This window comes from Harpia harpyja, chromosome Z (genome assembly GCF_026419915.1).
Source record: "Harpia harpyja isolate bHarHar1 chromosome Z, bHarHar1 primary haplotype, whole genome shotgun sequence".
NCBI classification, from domain to species: domain Eukaryota; kingdom Metazoa; phylum Chordata; class Aves; order Accipitriformes; family Accipitridae; genus Harpia; species Harpia harpyja.
Genome location: NC_068969.1, coordinates 47,496,790 through 47,513,591, shown reverse-complemented (window position 1 = coordinate 47,513,591; position 16,802 = coordinate 47,496,790). Strand labels below are relative to the sequence as shown.

The window sequence follows — 16,802 nt, the reverse complement described above, 5'->3', positions numbered from 1 at the left end:
CATTATTCTTTAAGGGAAAGCAAATGAAATTAAACCAACTTCTTAAGCTGTATTTTCTCTTGTGCTAAATGTTGTTTTGTACTGCTCAATTATAAATCATTTTAGAAATCTGTTAAGAGAAAGTACTCAAATGAAAGTTGGACAAAAATACTGGATAATTTGTAGTATCTTACTGTTGGATCTGTTTTTTACTGAAAGATAAAAGGAAAAAACATTCTTATGTTTCCAAAAATATTTTTAGCAGATTAACCACACATTAAAAGCCTCACATTTTTCCAGCTCAGTACTGCTTTTTCTCCACGGTTCCTGGCTGGAGGAGTCTCCTTTGATTAGTCCTAAAGACTAGTTTTTTCCTTCGGTCATGTGAAAAGAATAATCTATTATTTGATTAAACTTAAATAAAGACCACTGAGATGTAGGAAATCCATAGTTTTCTACATCAGGATGCTTTATCTTGTCATAGCTGAGCACAATCCATGTTTTTATGCATCCTCCTATCATCTCAGGAAAGGATTTGCAAGCTCTGAACACACAAATACTGGCATGTACCCCCACTTCTGGCAGCTTCAAGATTTTGTGAGTCTGTAAAATCTAACATCACAGCAGCCTGGCTTAAATGTCTTATGAGCAACGCACACTCAGAAACATCCAAGTATGAAGCTTGTTCCATCAGAGTCAGCTGCACGTATAGCAGTACCTTCTCCCCCATACTATCTGGAGCCCAGAGGCTGGTGGTTACGACTTTATTAAACATGGATGCGGCCAGCTAAAAGGACAAGACAAGAATACTCAAAGCCAAACATACCAGGTTAAAAAGCCACTGTTTTCAGATGTATGGTCTAGAACTGTCTGGGAATTTTCTAACAAACATTTTTCCCACGGTTTAAAGTGTCTGTTAGACAAAACTAAAACTTTCCTCAAAGGTGTTTCAATAGCAAAAACTGCTATCAATTAGACAAGAATGAGAGAAATCACTAGTGTGTGTGTGTATGTGTGCGCGCGCACACAAAGGTTCATTAGGATGTAAGAAAAGGAAAATATACAACCCTGAGGTTTCTATATGATTCTGATAAAGAACTATTTAAGGTGTTTGCTGTGATGAGACAATCAACCTGGGCAAAGGTTTTTGTAATTTTACTCTGACCTATTTAAATGCCCACATCTTTCTTTGGATCTGATTCTCTTGCTACCTAGAACTTTATGGGTCAGTCCAAAATTCACTGATGTCAATAGTCATTGTATACTTGGTGTTTGAGGAGACCCTATGTATAATTATGCAGTAATTATTTATTTAATTAACTTTATTTGATTTAAGTTTTTGTCAGCGTTGCCAGAGAATGCTAGAGACTGGTTCTAGTGACCTAGCAGTTCTACTATGTCCTCCTCTGCCCAAACATAAGAAATAATTCCTTTGATTCGATTGAAAACATAACCTTATATGAAGGAATTATGACTGCTACTAGGTAAAAGATATGGAAAAAGTGAAACATTTTTAGTTGAAAAAACTTAATTTGTCAGAATTCCAAAATTCAAAATTCTGGACCTGCTCCTGCAATGCCATTCTCTCTTAGATGTCCTTTATGCTCTATAAACAACCTTCTTGCTTTTCATATTGTACTTAGTGATGCATTACAACTTATCAGGGTGAAGACTACCTTAGTTTTATTCACATACAATCATTTAACACACTCATCTCCTATTTTAAATGAACAATATTACGCTGCCTCCACACTTACTCTTGTGCAAAAATCAGCATAGATGTATTCCCAGTTTGGGTGACACTGGGGATACTGTGCATCACATTCTTAAAGAAATCATCGTCAGTAACTGCAGTAGATCTGTGATATTTAACATTATGCAAATCATAGAGGGCATATCAGATATGCATCGAATAATAAATAGACTGGGTGTGTTCACCCTGCCCACAGCACAGGAGTATGAGAACAAGCAGACATTGAAGCAAGTAAGTTTACACAGCTCAAAGTGAGTTACATGTACTTCCTAGCTCAGGTGTCTTTGTTCAACATTTCCATTTCTGGGACTGATGTGTGCAGAATCTGGCCAATTCCCAGTGATTTTGAGGGTTAGTATGCAATTTGTGCAATAATTTCAAGAAAGTACAATGATCTTTTAGGCAGAAAAATAGGTGGGTGGATAAATGAGTAATCATTTAGGAGTCCATTTGATACAAAAAATAGAAGCCAGGCATGTCAGCCTGTTCAAACCGACACAAGTCAGTGGTAATCAGAGGAAGGATGACAATGTACATGTACTGAGAGCCTGTCACTAAAACTGTGGAGTGATTCAGTGCAGGAAAGACACCTTTCTCAATAATCTGAATTAACACAGTTACATTATGCAAGATAAAATAATCAGAAGGGGTAAATATTCTCATCTTTTACAGTGTAAATCAACCTTAATAATTTTTCAATAGAAAGAAAGTGCTCCTGCTGACAAGTGACTAAGCTTAAGTTTTTTTGACTGCTGACCAAACTAAGGTTTTTGGTACTTTTGTCATGAACAGGATATTCAGCTAGATAATCTGATTACCATGGCAATTCCTATGCTCAGTAAGATACACCAGCTATTGAAAGTAACAAGAAAACTAAATGGTGAGCAGAAAGCCACAATAACAAAGAACCAACAGACGGAATCTAGACAAGCAGATGAAACGAGTTGAAGTGGAAAATGGCTAGAACAATGAAACACTGGACATCCCATTTCTTTTGTGAATTGTTGGTAAACCTAACAAGAAGTTATTAAATACTCCTCGTTGTATCTTGCATGAAGAATACAGCACATTCTAATACTTTGCAGAACATTCATGATGTAGTGACACAAAAAGAAAATGGCCACCTACTAAATTTCTGTTATAGAAAACAGCATGCTAGGATGACTACCAAAACACTCATCATATCCAGCATGAGGCATAAGGGCATTTATTGCACAAGGCTGATAGTGGCTACTGGTAGGAGAACATTAATTTTTAAGGGTCTTGTTGGTAACAAATCTTAAAAACATCATTCTTTTACATTATTGTTTTTCTCCTCCAGATTAGATCAACAGTAATTTATAACTGATGTGAGAGGACATGGCTGATAAAATTCATGAAGTTTTACCTGGTACCACTGGGCCCTGGTGATTCTGTAATTTGTTATGTTCAGTGGTGGTCTTTTTCTCACTTTAGATTTGAAGCTGTTATCTATGTACCTCTCTATATTGTCCTGATTCCTGTTTTATAATTCTTTAGTTAACAGAATATTATTAAATTCCACGAGCCAGTAGAAATACATATGGAAGAGAAACCTGAAACTTCCCCAGATAATGTGGGTTAAATGAAGAGACATATAAAACCCCATGTATGTCTGAACTTTTTACTGTGTAACCCTAATTTCACCTGGTTAGAAGAAACCAGTGCATCCTATTGTAGAACAATGTCCTAGGGAATTAAGTAAATAGAAAAGTTAATTTAATTTAAAAAAAAACCCAACATTTGTAATGAAGTCAATGGTGTTAATTTATAACTTGAGCAATCAGTTCACTGAGAGTATCTTAAGAAGAAATTTTGTAATCCGCTTTAAGATAAACCAATTGGAAATGACAGCAAAGTTCTCTGTTTCACTTGTGCTTTCCAAGCAAAAAAAAAAATTCTAGCTTTTATAGTAAACCTTCTCATTACTGTTGAGCACCACATATTTTCCAGGAATAGAACTGAAAGAGGTAATTTCTGTTATACAGGACAATCGGTAATTATGTGCCAGGTAGGGTTATATTCCACACAGAGTAACTTTTCTAGCTTTCAACATCCAAATGGTTGCCCATGATGATTCTAATTGTATTCTCCTGCCCCTTAAAACACACACATAAATGAACTCGGCCCACTTCCCAAGAGAAGTGAAGGGGGGTATTGGGAAACCAGAACATCTGACCTGGCAAATGCTGTTTACTCACACACTGTTTTTGCCAGGCAAATCTCTGCAGAAGTGCATTCTAGAGAATAAGTGCATTATCCCTGCAGTAAGCACTATTACACACCCATTTATTAGCAGCTAGCTGGTCTGAGGGGAGACAGTCACTCAAATCTTTGCTCACCAACCTTTTTACTTATATATAACCAGGCCTCTGAGCTCTGCAGGAATCTGGTCATCGGGTAATTTGGTGTCAAGCACTGATGCAATGGGATGAGGACGGGGACACAGGACTGTGTTATTTAGTCCTTGGCTTACGGAGGTTCAGGCCAGGCACGTTATCAGTACCGTCAGCTGAGTTTCACAAGGAAATCAGCTGAAAACCAGAAAAACTGGGATCCGAGCTCAGAGGACCGCAACTGGCCGTGCCGGCTGGCGAAGCAGGAGCGTTGCCTGGGCTTGGGAAGACCACAGTGCCTCCTCTCCCGGCCACTCCTCCTGCGTCCTGCCCTCAAAAACTCCCCAGCCTTATTCAGGCTCAACGCTCCAGGCATCGCGTCCGTAATGCCTTCCTAAACATTACCTTCGCTCCAAAGAGTGGCTCAAAAAATTCCTAATTTTCACAAGATCTGGGCTTCTCTGATGTTGCCTCTCGGTTCAGTTTGCCCTGTATGGAAGAAAAGGGTCGAACAGCAAAGTTAGGCGAACACCCCTGGAACGCTTTAGGTTCCCCCCCTCCGCCACCCCCGCTTTACTTTGGTTTTACTCCCGGCCGGAGCCCTGGCGGGGTCTCTCTGGGGAGCGGCCCAGGGCGACGGCTCCCCTCGGCTCCCGCGCTCCGCGGTTGCCACGGCAACGCGTCAACGCATGCAAATTCCCTGCCGGCTGCCCGGGCGCCGATTGGCCGGCGCCACGGCTCGGTCACAGGGAGGCGGAGGGAGTCCGTGCTCGGCAGGGCGAAGGCAGCTCCGCCCCCGGGGCCCTGGCCCTCGGGTCTTCGTCCCCGCTCGTTCTGGCTGGAAAGACACGGCTGGGGCGGGGCAGGGCGGGGCGGGGGGATGGGCCTGGACTGACCAGCTCTGGGGGCAAAACGCGTGTTTTCCTGCCAGGCAAGCGGCAGAAGTATGCGTGGGGGGGAAAGTCTACTCGGTCAGCCTGACACCGGCAAGTTGCTCCATGGGAAGGGCCGCCGGTCAGGCTCTGCGTCCATGGGCAGGGTCTGCTCTCCCAAACCCTGTCCCCTCTTGACCAGGTGAAAAGGGGCGAATGGCCTCGTCGGGAAGCCCAGGCGACAGAGGAAGAGCATAAGGAGCCCCAATTCCATCTCCTACACAGGCACTGTTATCACTCAAAATTTCACACGTTTTGGACAAATTGTTTCAACATTTTTCCAAATTTAACTTTTGCAAGCTTCATATTTTCCACGGAAATGAATCTTACAGAAACAACGACAAATAATTGCGACAAGAAAACACCACTGGTTCAAACATTCCCGTGGCAAGTGTTCTCTGCTGCAGCACCAAGCGCGAGCCCACGGCGCTGCTTCCATTTGACCCCTTTCTGCATTAACAAGCTTCAGTTGCCAGTTCCTGAAAACCTTAAAATGCACAACAGGCATCATTTGCTTACAGTGTTGGCAAGGGCCATGTCTTGCATTCTGTTAAGCAACAGAGATCTGCAAGTAAATTCTAGTATCCGTTTCACACTGAAATTTTTGGTGTGGCAGGTATGCTGCTAAGGCTGACATGAAGCAAACCTGTCAACAACCTGTTTTTACAACATCACATTCCTTGACCATCTCCCCTGGCAGTTTTATCAAGTTCTCTAAATCACATTAATTTCCAAGCCTGAGATACAAAAAGGAAAATGACAAAAGGCTTTCAGAGAAGTAAAATTGGGTTGTCTGATCTGAATGAATTGCATGGCAAAATACCAGTGTGTAATGGAGAAAAGAGATAGTAGGTTAGGCGTTCTGACACTGCAGTACCGGTATGCCAAACAATTAATTCAACTTTATGCTACATATGGCAAAAGGTGTTTATCAAATGAATAACACTTGGATTACAAGGAAATGGCATTCAACCTTCACCTAGCCTTAGGGGTTAAACACAATTTGTATTGCACAAAATTTATTGTCAGCGTGACACAGAGCTCCCATCTTTTAATGCAATTTAGTCACAGACTGGCTTTCTGCCAGTATTTGCAGGATGCTTTGATGCCAGAAAAAATACATGAAAAACTTATTTCACCTTCAGCACTGATTCTGTCACCCAGGACTGTGAGCTTCAAGTTACTCGAGGTATATGAAACCGTGATGACTACATGTGACAGACAGGTAAATAAATACTAAATACTGCAGTTACAGGGTCAAAATCCAGGAATTACTAAGATTAAAGTTACCCTTCGCTTCACAGATCTAACAGAAAAGTTACAAGAAGAAATAAAAGTATGCTTGCATTTTGTAACCACTTACATTCACCTATGTGTCTTCAGAAGATACAAAAGTATTTTTCTCCATTGTAAGATTTTAGGTGGAACCCCTGTGAGTGGTAGACAGGTAAGACTATTGTTTCCACATAACCTGTCCCAGATACCACTGCAAATGTCTGGAAAAGCCAAGGGAAGTATTCAGAGTACAAGTTTATTAGAAAAAAGAAAAGCTCACCATTTTTTTCCTTTGAAAAAACAAAAGTGCCTTCACATCATTAGAAATGAGGAACAAACTAAATGATAACTCCAATTTAAAAGCGCCCCCCCCAATCCTTAAAAAAGTTCTCATCAAGGTGATGGAATATATTTTATGTTACAAAAACAGTCAATAAAATAGACTAATTTTTGAATAAGTTACTATGGAGATAAAACTTGGTAGATTTTTACATAGATCCATTCATACTAACAATATATTATAAATTGGTGACAATGTTCCAGCTAAGTTCCTGGTTGGCATTTTATGGATGGATGTATGTATGCTTGTATGTGTGCAGATGTTTAGATACTTGAAAAGCAGAAATGGACAACCCTGAAAAATGCTTGCTGTATTACATACGCCATACATGTGGTTTACTGCAGCTGACTGGTACAGATCTTTGTGCTATTTTAAATTGCATGGTACCAAATTGCCTTTAATCCCTTTTGGTTTGTATCTTTCCAGTACTCCATCATCAACCCTTGCTGCCTAGATAAAATACAAACAAAACACACAGGAATTACTTTTACCAGATGCCATGGTTTCGGCCCAGCCAGCAACAAAGCACCATGAGGCCACTTGCTCCCTCCTCCCCCGCGGTGAGATGGGGAGGAGAATCAGAAGAAAAAGGTAAAACTTCATGGGCTGAGATAAGGACAGTTTAATGGGATAACACAAGGAGAGAGGAAGTAATAACAATAATACTCATAAAAGAATGTATAAAGCGAGTAATGCACAATGCAGTTGCTCACCACCCAAAACCCGATGCTCAGCCTGTTCCCAAGCCACATTCCTTCCTCCCCCCGGCCAGCTCCCCCAGTTATATACTGAACATGACATCATATGGTACCGAATATCCCCTTGGCCAGTTCGGGTCAGCTGTCCCGGGTGTGCCTTCTCCCAGCTTCTTGTGAAAATTATCCCAGCCGAACACCGGATACCAGAGAAGGAAAAACAGCAGAAGTGAATTGCTTTCCATTGTGTATCTTCTTTAAGCCAGACTAAATCACATAATGGACAAGACACTCCCTAGAACAGGCTTTATTATATGAAGTAATTTACATTTCATGTATATATGCAATTAGGGACAATTTATATGAAGAAGAATATAGTCTACTCTTTTTTTATTATTATTTTTCCTTATTACTTAATCAATAATAATAATAATAAAACTTAATGTTTTTCAAAGAGGGCATCCTGGAGCAACAGGAAGGGTCATAGAAAAGCCATGAGAAAATATAAGAAATAATACAAAAATTTATCATAGGATATCAATATGTCTGAAAATTTCCCAAAGGGTCTGAGACAAACATCAATCAAAATATTTGTATCTGAGCAAGACAGGAACAGCCCTGATATAATTACTTTGCACATATTTTTGTAACCATCATTCCAGCTAATAACTCTTTTGCTTCTATTGCCCTATTTTGCTTCCTGCAAAACGCTGGGTGGGATCCTATCTGAAGGTCAATTTGGAAGCAGCAGAGGAACAATAAACAAACCAAGAGTATGAAAAATGCCTCAAAAAGCAGCTTGGATGGAGTGGAGGTGAGAGGTCATCAATTGCTAGGACTTCTTTAGTTTTACTGTTTATTACAGCTCATTTGCTCATGGAGAGAAAATAAATGAGGGAAGTCCATTATTTTTACATTCTAGCTTGCTTTCTGAAAGTTCAGAAATGTTTGTTATATGGCTTTTCCATTACCAGCGTTTCTTTTCTCCTGTGTGCTAAGCAGCAATGTTAGGTTCACTGAAGACTTTCTTATGACAACATTTTGCTAACTGAAGATTTAAAAACTTGACTATTCAGCCCATGAAATCTGTCTATGTTTCATGTGATTCAGTTGTTGTGAAGGCATTAGTTAGGGGACCAACGTATTTATTTTTTGACGTTGCCTTGGTGGGTGCCATTGTTTTGCTTTACTCTACAGATTAGCATGCAGACCCTCCAACAAAGCATACCTTTAAAGCATCTGAAAGGATGTCAATAACTGAATCAGTCTCTGCGTTGAGGAACTTTTCTTTCCTGAGAAAGAGAAAGGTTACACTGAGGCTGAAAGGACCGTGTGCCATGTTTTCATTACCATTTCTAATGGACAGCCAGAAAACAGTAAAGATTATGTTGCAGCTAAAAACACAGTTCAAACATGTACAACCAGATTTCCCTTTGAAGCTGGAAGCCTTCCCGGGGAGATGGATATGGCTGCAGCTGAAGCAACAATAATTTTTCACGTAGTGAAATACTGCCACACATGCCAAGGCTGGACTACTCCAAGCAAATTACACAGTGTTAATGACATTTCACTGTGTGACCACCTGAAAATACCTTGTGCTTTTTTTCCCCCAAACTCTATTACCTCAGAGTTATGCTCCTACAATACCTCTGATAATACTTCTTAGTAACAGAGATTGGTAGGAGAAATGTCAGATCCCCTGATTTAGTACCATTAACAGGAGAAAGAGAAATTCTGAGACTGAATTTTGAAACTCCAAAACGCAATAAGGGGGTGGAAAGGATCCTCATGTTTGGGCAGAAGAAGAACAAACCCAGTATTTAGAAGAAGCAACAGAAGAATAAATTGCAGCATGAAGATTGTGAGATGATGAACTTCCTGGAAAAAATCTTGCATGAAGAAGAATTTAACTAACGCATTGAAAATCTCTTTTGGCAAAAAGGGGTAAAATCATTAGTTATGAGAGACATCTATACGTAAATTTTTCCTGTGAATGGTTGTGCAGTGCTTTAGCCTTTAGTCATACACTGCTCACTCCATCACAAAGGAGGCAATTTATATTGCCCTGGACACTACTATTAGTTTACACTCCCTCTTCAGGACTGTTGTTGCAGTACATGGTAACCATGTTTATTGGCCTGCCTTCCCAGAAGGCAGGCTGAGAGTCATCACTCCTCACACACCAGAGCTCTCTGCTGCGAGTTTCCTCTCCTGACTGCCAAGAACATCAGATGAATTGGATTTGCAGAAATCCAAACTCCTTGCCTCCAGCTCAGGGCAGCCCAATGCTCCTCTATACAGACTATACATTTATTCCAGCCCCCTCGGAGTGGCTGACTCATTGCAGCCTCATGCAGTCTGCTGTTTCACTCTCTCTCACTTCTCGTTACATCCCACATAGGCAGCTATTGTTGCCAAAAACTGTCCCAAGAGCTGGAATCACTTTGTCTCCAGGGCAGCCTGCTCTACCCTCCTACCGTACTGCAGAGCTGTCGATGAGCCTGTGCCCCCAGCCTGCTAGCTGGATACCTAGATGCAAACTGGAACAGCAACATATCAGCTGCAGGGGAGCCCAGCTACGCGTGGTATACTTCAGAATGAGGCAATTTTCTTGAGAACAGATGTTCACCCTTCCAGTCACTTCTATTACTGCAGTCTGGACAGAGGATGTCCTTTCTTTCACATATCTTTTGTACCTAGCATACACCCTTCACTTCATAAGCATCTTTCACATCAATAAAATAATAGGTAATGAAGGCCTCCAATACAGCAGAAAAAGCTTAACAAAACAACAACAAAAAAGAGGCTAAAGCTGTATAAAGTGGAGTTAAATAGAAAACAAACAGATTTAAACCAACAAGGAATAAACTACCAGAGGACAAACTGTTAACGGATGCATAGAATTCTTCATCCCCTCTAATCTTCAAATCAAGTCCACCTGACTTTAGGAAAGAAAAGCTTTAGGCTAGCTGCAAAATTAGCTGGATGAAATACTATGGTCCATGTTACACAGTAGGTCAAACTAACAATCTGTTGATCCCTTCTGGCTTTAAAATCTATGAGTCAAGTAATTCTTCCCAAGTGGTCCCCACAGGGATTTAAGCCTCAGTCACTTAAACCGCTACCATTTCCATTTGCAGTTACATGTTAAAGATTATTTTTTTTTTTACCTACCAGCCTCTCACTTCCAATTTCTTCACAGTATCCCCCCCAAAATGGGTCTCCAAGTAGAACAGCTACAAGTGATTCCCTATCCTTTGCCTTTTTCCATCCATTAACTGCATTGGAAATTAAATAAGCCAGAAATAAAGCCAGCAGAAAGGACTGATTTCCAGTTCTTCCTTAAAAATCCCTCTTAAGCAAGATCCAGAATTTAATTAAGGCCAAAAAAGACAAGAACTGCACTTAGACCAGTTTTTATCCCGTACTTCTAAGCCAAGATGTCACTAAGACAACAGCTGCATATCATAAATGTGACATGGGATCTAAATCTCTCTGCACTCAACCAAGCAGGGATGAAAGTCAGAGATTCTCCAGTCTTCAGATGGGTCTGAAAACACTTGAAGGCCTCCAATGTGCAGTCTGTCAAGGCACCAAAGTAGACATATGCCAAACACGTAAAACATCCACCAAGGCCTTTCCTGAGAACGTGGATTTATATTCTGAAAGAGGCCAAGCAGAGCCTTCGTCTGAGAAGCAGAGAGTGCTTACTTTGCAAAATCGGCAGTCCCTTTGTATTAATAATAAATGTAAGCATCTGTCACTGTCACATTGGTCACTATCTCCCTTTCTTCTGTCTGTCTCCTCTTTCCTTTTCCATTTTGTAATCTTTCTTTGTCTCAACTTTTTCTTTATCACTTTCCATTTATACCCTATATCCTCCTAACACTTGACTCTCCTAATGCTGTTTTCTTCTCTTGTGGCAAATCTGCCAGTGCCAGCTTCCTTCTTCATCCTCTTTTCTCTTTTCCCCCAGTTTGCTTTTCCTCTCATTTCCCTTTTCAGCATGCTCTCCCTTTTGTCTTCATTGCCCAGCTGTACCGTTTGAGCATTTTATCTCTCCTTTCTCAGCTAGTCATCTATTTCAGTCATACGTTCCTGTTCTCAGACATCTACACTTACCATCCTTCTTTGTCAGGGATACTCTTCTAGATGCCTGTTTTCTTCAGGCACATATTAATTTACTATTCAATATATGTGAGTAACCTGTAACTGGAAGCACCTTGTTGAAGTCCTAATTCACCCATGCAAAAAACACTTCCAACACTTCAGTATTTCTGCTACATCCTTTCAGTCATCTTCTAGGTTTCTCTCAGCCTCTCTAGACAGCACCATGGCCTACAAGTTCTCTAGGATCTTCCATCCTCATGATTTTATACTCACTTTTTGCTGCTGGAGAGAAGCAGAGGAGTTGAAGACGTACTCTGGGAGCCATTTCTAATTGGCATAACCTGCTTAAGTCATCTTTCCTGCCTGCTGAGAAGCAGGAGCAGCAGCTGCACCCTTCTCTTCCTAACAGCCTGATCAGGAGAAGTGAGGAACACTACTGATCTGGCTGAGCACAAGGAGGGGAGCTGCAGAGGGATGAGGTGAGGGCTGTACAATGAGGTTTCTGAGAAGGTAGGGGCCAAGATACTATAGGAGAAACCAGAGGGTCTGCAGGGGAATAAAAGCGGCCACAAAAGGCTTCTGAAAATCAGAGTGCTAGATGAAATGAAGGGGCATATCCCTTTCCCGTAGGAGGGGAAGCCTCATGGTACAAAAACCCCCATTCATCTTCTTGCTATAAGTGGATTTAAAGCCACAATAATGGAAGGCAATGAAGTTAATCTTTTACCCGTTTTCTCCTCTGAAGGTGATCCCCACATATTGACCCCTCTCAGTACCTGCATGAGTATTTTCCCTTCCTGTATCCTCCTCAGCCCTCTGCATATTAAACTAAGCAGCTCACTTCACATTCCCTAAGCTCAGAGGATTTCCTCAGCCCTTCCAAGTCCTGTATGATGCAAGCATGCCAGACAAACATTTAGCCCTCGAATGTACTTATGTGGCCTCTTGTTTTCCCCTTGTGTGGCTCTGAAGGGTTATGAAAATAAGAGGCCAAACAAATTCATGCCAGCAGTAATTCCAGCCCCACCCTGCAGAATGGGCAGACACCACAAGGCCCAAGGAACAGCCAAATTTCATGATTACATTTAAATAAATGTTGTCGGTTGAAAAAAGTGCTCTGTTTCCCCCAGTTTTTCTCTCTCCTTACGTTCCTTCACTGCAGGGGGCTATCAGCACTTTGGCTAACTTGGCTGCAGCATGACATGAGGAGACTTCACTGTGTAGGAACAAAGAGTTCCTTTAAAAACTTGAAAATACCCACATAACAAAGCAGCGTTAGTAAACAGGATTTCAGTGAGCACCACAATGCTTAATGATTTCAGGGGTTAAGGAAAAGCACGGATGAGGTGGGAAGAACCAACTGTTTTTCCAAGTATTTTAAGTTCAGTGTTTGCCAAGAGCTGCAGGAGGGAGACACAAACAGTAACATTAATAACAAAAAATAAAGGATTTAGAACAGTATTTCACTTCATTTTGCAGGCAGTTTGGGATTTTGTTTGTTTGCTCTGCTTTTTTTCTGTACTTGGCTGCAGGTACCTATAGTATTATCTAGATACTCCAGGCAGGAATTCATAGTTGCCTTTTGTTGAATTGTTCACAAGCTGTATGGACACCACATTTCTGTGTCTACCTCCTCATAGTTTTTCTCATCCTTAATTCTACGCAGACTTCTATACTCTGCTTCTGACTGTATATGAACAGTACTTTTGGGTATTAAAGAATTAAACAGGAACTTTCATGAGCCATTAGAAGAGTGGAATTTTTGTTACCTGCTTCGGAAAGGAAAAGTGAGATACTGCCTATAAATTAAACCTATTTTTTAAATTACACATATTCATGAAAAATGCAAGACTATGCTCAATCCTACTGTCTTCTGAGAACTGAGAATGAGTTGTTTGCTCAGCCATTTCACTTTAGCTTCACTGTGCACTGTGATTTGAATACTGTCAATACAGATTAAACAGGGCATGTGAGGTTATTTTTGAAGAACATTTCCATGGTCAAATAATTTAGAAAAGTTTACTCTACATTGCTTGGAAATCCAGCTGAAAATTTTGCAAATCATATCCCTGTGGTTTGTTTTATAATTTTTTTGATGGCAAATACTGCATTTGTTTGGGGTTTTTTTGCATTACTAAAGAAGCTTGCAGTGTAGCTCAGACCTCATTGTAACTCATTACTATTACTTCATCTTGACGTTGCTTGTATTACAAAGAACAAAAATATTAACAACCACCTTGTAATAGGTAGCTGCCAAGTGTAAAAAGACTGTGACTCATTTGCATTTTCAACTTCAATATTTATTTAGAGGTGAGAATGGGGCTCATGTTCTTATTGGCTTGGCATCAGTTACACTGTAAGTACAATACCATGAGGAAAAGTTTTGAGTCTATTAATAAAACATGGAAGTTCTTTGACTGCTAAAGACAGTGTATAGGTTTGGCACTTTTGGATATATACTCAAGCTAGATTACTGTTATCTTCCTTTCACATGTGTTTTTTACTTCTCATCTCCCATCATTCTCTCTGCCACTTCTCTTTGAGCATGGATTGCCAGTGGCAGACTCTTGCAGCTTTGCCTTCAAGGTGCTTGAGGATGCTGTAAAAGGCGAAAAGAGAGCAATAGCATTGTATCAAGGTTTCATGGACAACATAGTGCTGTTTGACTCCCATATCCTCCTTGCAGGTGGCAAGACAGCAAGCATCAAGAAGCCAAGTGGCATGAGCATAACACATTTCTCCATATATTCCTCACTTGCCTGTTTGTGAGTAGTGGATCTGTACTGCTGATCAACTGTGCCACAAAAGATAAGACAGTGCAGCTGGCTCTGCAAGAACCTATCCAGACTCCTTGAGTTATTATCTTGGGGCAGAATGCAGGAGTATTGTGGCAGTTTTTACACAGAATATAGCATAGGCTTGGACTGGGATTACCTCAGTGGAGAGCCAGACCTGTTGTCTCCACGCCATGCATGCTGAACTGGTACTGTGGAACCCTCTGGAGGTACACCCAAGGCGCTCTTCTTTGCCAGCACAAGGCCAGCAGATTTTATGCACTTGTGCTCATAATATATCAAGCATCATCTGGCTCCCACTATGCTACAGAGCACTCTGGATTCCTAGAAAGCTTGTTAGCTCTGTTGCAATGTGGTGCACTCAGAGAATCAGTTCAGGTTGGGTGCTGTGTCTGAATGAGTAAGTCCTCCTCCAGTTTGGAGTGTCAGGGGGGTGCAGTGCAAAGATACTCCTAGGCCTGGCCAGTCTTATGAGAACTGGTTCCGTGGCTGCTCCCAGTACTTGCATCATCCGTGTTTTTCTACTACTGGGAAAGTGCTTGTTTCTTTCCGTCAAATAATGGAGAATTCACCGTAATTATTTTTGGCTGGTGTACTGCTGCTAAGAGCTATTTCAGAATGGTGTAATACAGAATAGGCTCATGCCAGCATATGGTTCCTTTGTTCTGGGGAAAATGGTGTTACTGAAGGTCAGACTAAGAGATCAGAAACCCCAGCAAAAATCCTTTCAGCCTGACGCAGGGCAAAGGCTTGAACAAACGTTACATACCTGTCGCATCAGTGTCCTACCACTGGGGCAGGCAAATTCGAAGGAAGGACCTCTGTTTATTCACGCTTAACCTACTCTGCTCAAAATGCATTGACAGCTACTGGGACAGAAAGACTTTCCAACCTGGCGGTGAACATGACCAGCTTCCGTAACAAAGCAGCATCAGGCCAAGGGCTTGAGAACAGATCCATCTCAATACTTCCTAGGCCGCATGAGCAGGGAGCTCTTCTTTGCTTCAGAATGTTCAAACCACAGCTCCTATGACCTGAGGGAGGCATCAGATCTGCATCCTCCATGTCACAGACTGCTCTGGACACTTCGCCATTGGTAAAAAGCAGTGCCATCTGCATTCACTGTCTCAAAACTATGTGAAATGCCTGCATGATTTCTTTCCTGGAGGGGAGTTTATATGCCTGTGGAAAAAAAGACAGAAAGAAACAAACAGAAAGTCACTAAATGCAGTTTGATCTGAACAATACATACATTTTTACTTCTTTTGTTCAACAGAAGGTAAAAACATCTATTATTCACAATATAATCAACATTTAAATGCCATGGTAGCGTCATCTTTTTTCTCACATGAATACCCCTACCACTGTACTCTTAAGCCTACATATAATGACTTCTGCAGTCATTGCTTACAGGTCTCTCCTTATGTTACGACACAACAAATAGAATTTACTTTCATCCATTTTGTGAACAAAGGCAAACCCCCATCCTTTTCAAAGCCTAGCCACTGCACTCCAGCAAGGTGCTCTGGAGCAGTTCTGTTTTGAAATAATGTTACAAAAAAATGTGAAACCTTCTATGCTGGCATAACATGAGAAGACCCTACAGAAATCGAAATGCCAGACTAGCAAGCTGGAATTTGCCTGTGTTGCTGACTGGGGAGGGAGAAGAGGGAAGAACAGTACATATTCCTACTCCAGAAGGAAAAACCTGGTTGTGACTCAGACAGGGGAGAATTTTTTCCAAGAACAGTTCATCCTAGTGAAACTAAGACACTCATGTCGTGTTGCCAAGGTCATTGACATTTTTGTTTATCTGATCCTTAAAGGGAAATTACCAAGTTAAAAGTTGTGGGCTGTATCCTCCATGTGGCAAACTGCTGCAGCTCCAGTGTAGCCACCATGGGTAATGGCACCACAGGTTTCACATTGTTTCTTAGGAGTTCTTTTTTCGTGTTATTTCAGTTTTGCATTACATCCACTTTTCATAATCTCTCCACGGTTGATTTCTGAAAGTCAAGCTGTTTCACAGTCTGGCTTTCCTATATGTAACCTTACAGCTTCATGGTTGCAAACAAATTGGTGAAATACAGACAAGAAAACTTGCTTGAAGTCAAAAACAATGTAAAGAATGTGTTGTATTACTGTCTAAAGCAACACTGGGCTGTAACTTCCTGCCACTTGCTATCTCCTACCTCCTCTCATTCCCAATCAGCTCTTGTTAAATGACTGCCTTTTTCCTCCTTTCATGTACCCCCTGAGATACAACAACTGCCTGAAGCCTAAAGATAAAACATGGCATTTATTAAATGTTGAGTCCGTGTAAGGTGTAACCTCCCTATAGAACAAGCTGCACAAAAACATATTCATTGTTTTTACAAAGGCCAACTACACCTTGCTGGTGGCAAGCATTTGAAAATAACTTCTAACTCTAGTTAGTGCCATTTTTGTTATCTCAATGTGATGACTTCCCTCCATAGTTTAAAAATCATGGGATTTAACCCTAGCAAAGTATCAGTGTTGAGCTCTGCTGATTTGCCTTCTGAGTGGAAAAGCACTCCTTGCTGGCCTG

General features: G+C 41.1%; 1 long non-coding RNA gene across 1 annotated transcript; it reads right to left on the bottom strand.

The window, feature by feature from the left end:
• Positions 1–13,765: 13,765 nt before the first annotated feature.
• On the bottom strand, positions 13,766–16,481 carry LOC128137089 (uncharacterized). The gene is made up of 3 exons (XR_008233551.1): positions 16,069–16,481; positions 15,003–15,415; positions 13,766–14,037 (listed from the first exon to the last, which is right to left on the bottom strand). It is a non-coding gene; the product is annotated as an uncharacterized LOC128137089 (long non-coding RNA).
• Between the last annotated feature and the right edge of the window lie 321 nt (positions 16,482–16,802).